Source organism: Neopelma chrysocephalum, unplaced genomic scaffold, assembly GCF_003984885.1.
Source record: "Neopelma chrysocephalum unplaced genomic scaffold, ASM398488v2 Primary Assembly neopelma1_119, whole genome shotgun sequence".
Taxonomy (NCBI): Eukaryota; Metazoa; Chordata; class Aves; order Passeriformes; family Pipridae; genus Neopelma; species Neopelma chrysocephalum.
In genome coordinates, this window is record NW_020897781.1 from 4910247 (window position 1) to 4916246 (window position 6000).

Consider the following 6000-nt stretch of genomic DNA (forward strand, 5'->3'; position numbering starts at 1 on the left):
ATGACTGTCTGCTCTGGGTTGATGGTGTTTTTCTAGAATTCCTGTGTGTACAGGAGCTAATAAAGGAACTGTCAACTGAGAAAGCCCCTCTTAAAATACAGTTCTACAGGCTTGGGGTAAGAAATGCACAGATCCCTTGGCTAAGCCTCCTCCATGGAATTTGTGATGCTATTGCAATTCCTTTGGTTTCCAGCAGCTGAACAACCCCTGGGGTCAAGCAGAAGTCAAGGTATAAAAATGGGTGGCTGTGGGCCTCCTTACCTGTTAGCTGCCACATGTTAGAGGGATGATGTGGACTGCAGCAGTTCTGTTCCCTCTCCTGGTGAGTGTTTGTGTGCATAATTCAAATGTGTGTGTGTGTGTTTGAATTCCAGCTTTCATTGATTGAATTGGTCTCTGATAATAAACAGTATAAATAAATCTGGTGGGAGTTAAAGCACTGGGGAGGGGAAAATTAAATTCAGTGCAGTGACCTCGAGCAGAATGTAATTTCAGAAGTGCCTTAAATATGCTGATGGCATACAATAAGGCTGAGGAAGTTGGAGGGGCAGGAGAGTCGGGGAGAGAGGAATAAAACAAAATTATTTGGATTTATCAGGATTACAGGCAGATATGGTTTATGCAGTTTATTGTAGGGGAGTGTCAGTCATGAGGCCAGGGACCAAAAGTGATCAGAGAGCAGTGGGAATGAGGGCAGTGTGGATACGGATCCGAGCATGTGCAGCACCAGGGGAAGGCTCTTCCTGGGAGCAAACCAAGCAAAGCAAGGAGGAGGATGGGGGGATACAGCCATGCCAGCAGGAATTACAGGGACAGTCAGGCTTTGTCTGTTGGTGTAAAACATGCAGGAATCCTCTCGGGCTGGTTTGATGAAGCAAAAACCTTCCAGAGGCTGAGATGTGTGTCTGGCTGTTGCAGATGAAGAGAGGAGAATCCAGCTTTTGATGTTACAGGAAACATGATCTGTAACTGAGCTGCCTAATAGTTCATAGTTAGTTCATCACACTGACTTCAGACTAGAAAAATAAAAAAATGCTTTGTTTTGGACTAATGAGCACCTGACAGCCACAGGAAAGCAAAGAAATTGGTGAATCCTTCCAGTTGGCTCATGTAGAGGTAGATCCTGTGGGTTTGAAAGTACTTGTTTTCTTCTGGTTTTCTTTCCTTCTTTTTAGGTATTTTAATTTTTTAAATATTTGATTTGTCCCTTAAATTGTAACCTTTTTTTCAGTTGTGGCCAAGTAGCTTTGGAAACCCAGTCAAAGGCAGAAGCACTGAAAGGAGAGCTCTCTGTGCATTAAAGTCCATCCGTGTCCTTGCAGCTTCTGTTGTTCTGTCAGATACCATATTAACTGTCCTTGTTTAAAAGTGCTTTCTCTACCTTGACCCATATCTCTAAATGTCACTTTTATACATATTTTCCTCAGAAGAAATTGGATATTTGAAAATATAATCTTCCTGTCTTACCTTTTAGCACCTCAATTTCATTTATGCCCAGAAAGACTCCCAATAGTTGATAATTTCCAGTATCTTAACACCTAGGGCATGTCAATAACACACAGACTTCTCTTTTCCTTTGAGTCCTCCCTGCTTGGTGCTGCATCACATGAAATCCATTATTGTTTGGGAGCCACAGCTTGAGTTTGCCATAGCTGAGTAAGACAGTGAGGAGCTACAGGGAAAACTGAGCTGGGAAGGGCAGAAGCAAAAGCAAATCACAGACAACTTAACATCCTACCTAATCCTTGTGTCATATCAAAATTAAATCATAGGGACTGGTGAAAGAATCCTTGGGGAAGCAAGAGATGCACTTGCAATTTTCCCTTTTCGAGTCTCTTCAGATTTTTGTGGCCTGTCACTGCTGTGCTGCCCAGGTGAGTGTCCCTGCCCAGGATTCTGGGAGCAGGCTGGATGTGCTCTGACATGTGCTCTACCCCCACCAGACACGGATCTTCCTGTCACTGCTTCTGTTGTTCCAACGATGGTGACAGAAGGCTGACCTCCACGTTCCTGTTATCCCTCAGTTCTCCACAGCAAACAGTCAGCAGTAGCTGGAATCTGCATCCTTGGAGTTCTGTTGTCAGTTTGGGCTGTTGTCACACACTCAGCTAATACCCTCCAGTAATTTTATTTCTTATTCACATGCACACTTAATGTCCTTCGTCATTAGACTGAAAAATGTTAACCTTGTCACAGTTAGTGACTGGGAGCAGAAAAGTCCTTTTAATTCTCAGGGGAATGAATTCTAATTTTCTGCTTGTCAGAAAGTGACATTTTACATATTTTTCTCTTTTTTTTTTTTTCCCCCACCAGTTTAGTGCTAAATTTAAATGTGTGTGTCATAGGAACAGACCTTTAGTCTGTGCTAAACACCCCAAAAGCCTTGGCAGGTGTCCAGTGCATGAGAGCCTTGACCAAGAGCTGCTGCTAAAGCTCATTTCATGCACTGCAGAGAAGGGGAGGTGAGGATGGGAAGTTGGAGATAAGGGGTTATCTCAGAGGGCACATTAACGTTGCATGTCAGGATGCATTTTTTTTCCTCTAGAAAATATGGATGGATGAAAAGCAGCTCATCTGGAATAAAATGTCCAGTGAAGAAACAAATTATGTTAATCAAGCAGACTAGTATTAATATTTGTCATAAAGATGTGACACCTTCTATTTAATGCCACAAACTACTGGGAGCCTTTGAAAAATGTACTGGTGGGAAGGAAAGTTCTCTGCAGATACTGAGTTCACTGTTCTATGAAAGGGAATAACTTGTCTTGAAAATTAGATGGCATTTATGGCAAAGAGAAATAATCCTCCCACAGATTACAGCTGTTCACTGCATTGTTGTGCTGGTGGTCTTATCTCATCTGGATATTTTATAAGGTTCTTTCCTTTTTTCTTTTTTTTTTTTTTGGATACATTTCCCTAAGCCTGTTCTGAGGAGGACATTGTGTGCTGGGAGCTGGGTGTATTTTGAGAAAGGGACACCACTACAAAGAACTCTTGAGTCTAAATTGCAAAGATGGGTGAAGTAAAAATGAGGGATGGTTATTTTGCTTTTTACAGATGGGAGCTGAAGCAGGGGAGGTGACTGTTGTGGCCAAAGTCACCCTGGGAGTCCGTGGAATTGCATCCTGCTCTTTGAAGTACAGTTCCAGTATTTTACCATATATTGTCTCTCTGTTCCCTTGCTGATGAATGTGGACTTAATATGCACATGTGTAATGAGCCAAACATGTTCTGCATATGTTGAGCCAAATTCTGACCTAAGGGCTGTGAGGGGAGCATGGCTCCAGCTCCCTGTGCTGGTCAGGAGTGTTTGCAGGGCCGGGCTCAGCCCAAGGACTGCACAGTGCTGGCATTTCTAAAGCCCCTCCTGGGCTGAACTTTGCTCCCCCTGCCTGTTTGGTGTTTGAGCCAACTCGGGGTTCTCTGGAGTTCTGGAGGGTGAGGCACTGCCTGGCTCCTTGTCTGACCCCTTGCACTGCCTGCACACCAGATGCTGATTAATGATTACCATGTAACTAATTAATAAATCAATGCCACAAACAAATCATCCATTACAGTGGCTTCCCAAGTCTCTCCCCTCTGGGAGAGAAGGGAGGCTTGCAGGCATTCCCCCCTTCTCTGTACGAAGGTGCCTCTGGACTATGTGCCATCTCCACACCTGGCAGATCTGCTGTGTGGATGAGATTCATTGTATTCCACAGGTAATTCAATATGTGCTGGGGAAAAAATGGATGTTTTTGGTTTAGTTTTGTTCTCTGCAGGGGAGGGTGAGTGGTCAGCACAGTCAGTGTGGGCTCAGGAGAAACAAGTCCAGTGTTGTGTGTTCCTGTAAGGCCCTGACCTCTCGCCCTGAAGGGCTTCATCCACACTGACTGATTTCTGATAACAGCCTTTGGAGTCTAGAGATAAGATCTGAGTGCCCAGGCTCCCTCTGTAGCTTTGTGGAGAAAGCAAGGATCCTGTGGGGTATCGTTTAAAGGTCTGAATTTGGACTCCAGTCCTGAATCACGATCAGAGCTTCAAATTAATCCATATGGCACATCAGCCATCACTGACCTGAGCCTCTCTGAGCCAAAATCAAGCACCAACTCGAGTTGCTGTGTTCTCATCATCAGGCTGTCAGAAGCACAGAAACTCCTGTGCCTCTGGCCTTATTTTTCAAAAATAAAAACCATTCGAAGGTGTTGTGATGTGTTATGTAATACAGCTAATTAATGCCCTTGTAACAACCACCCAGAGCATTCAGACAGAATTCAGAGGTGGTTTCTGAATCTGTTCAAACACCTCCAAATCCAGAATGAGACAAGGGAGGAAATAAATTCCTGATGGGCATGAGTGATTTTTCCATTCTTCTTACACAGAAACTGTGTGTGTACTTGTTATTTATTGCAATATATAAATCATGCCCCAAGAACTGCACACAAGTGAATGTGTGCATAATTTAAAGGGACAATAAAGAAAAGCAGATGATTTAATTGAATTATGCATAATAAAGCTCTAATTTTTCAGGGAAGGCTGAGGTCAACCAGGTGACCAAACTGACCTTTTGGAACCCGAGGGACAGGACAAGCTCTGCAGTCTGGCTGTCACTGCCCTGATGGGGACTGGTCAGTAGGCAAAGGCAGTGCTGTGTATTTACCTACTTCTCCTCTCCACATAAAAGTTGTGTAAATGATCATTATAGAGCCCTTCTCCGAAGCAGGAGATCTCCCTCCCTGGGTTTGGAGATGCTTTTACATATCCATGACCATTATCTGCCTGTGCTCCAGCACCAGTGCCAAACACACACGTGGAATGAATCAAAAACATATTCCAAATAATGGCAGTATTTATGTGATTTGGTGTGTTCTGTGTTCCACAGAGCCTCAGGAGCTGGTTCTCTGCAGCAGCACCAGGGAGCTGATGGGCACACAGCAGTGCAGGGCCTGGGACTACTGACAGGTAATGACAGAGCAGCAATGACTCCAACAGTGCAAAGGAAAGGAGAATTAAAAGCAGATTTAGGCAATCCTTTCTCCTCCTTGAGTCCTCTAAGTGCACAATATTTCCTCTATGCATGCAGGGCACTTTAATTGTGATTTATTGAGTATGAAGAAGATTGTTCCCTCTCAAGTGAAACAGTGCTGGCCCAAGGTGAAGGAGTTATAATCTCAAGCTGTCCATTGCTGGTGCCTATCCCAGTGAAATGCTGATTTTCTCAGCACTCCTACTGAAAAAAAAAGCCAGAAGGGCAAACAAACACGGTGAAAGACCTGTTTTGGTCAGACCTGTGGTGAGAGCTGGTGAAAGTTTTCTCATTTGCACATAAATAACTCGAATTATTATGGATGCAGCTTCTTGGAGAACAAAATAATAAACGCTGTCCCTCCATGCTCCCTCACCAGCCTGTCAGATGTATCTTGGCTTCTCCTGAGAGACTGTAAATATGTGGGGTTTGTTCATTAGCAGTATAATGTTAAGATGGAAGCTGTAATGCACGTGATGGGAGCACAAGAAATTACTTCAGCTTTCATTGAAACAAAGGACGTGACTGTGCTCTGGCAATAGGAGCATAATGGCTGTTTAATTTTTCCAGACAGGGACTGGAGCTCACTGGGGTTTTTTTGGGCTCTTGCTTTGTTTTTGTTTTTGCTCCAGCTTTTAAGGATGAGAATGTTGTGTCTGACGCGTGTCAGCAAGCAAAGGAGATTCACTAGCAGAGCTGGGTCCGTCTTGCTCCCCGGTGAGGAATAAAAGCATGAACCGTCTCTCACTTCGGGAGGAGAAGGGGGGGCTGTTTCCAGGCTGCGGGAAGTGCGAAGGCATTGTCAGGTTTGGGTCAGGCGGAGCCGGGGCTGTGCTGAGCTCTCAGCAGGACCCATCAGCCGGGTGTCACTCGGCAGCCTGGAGGCATCTCTGGGAAAAGCCAAGACAGAAGTGTGGGGGGCGAAGCTGCCGTGTCTTGTGGTGGTGCAAGACTGCTCTGTGTAACAATGATCTTTGGGGAAAGCAGACACAAAA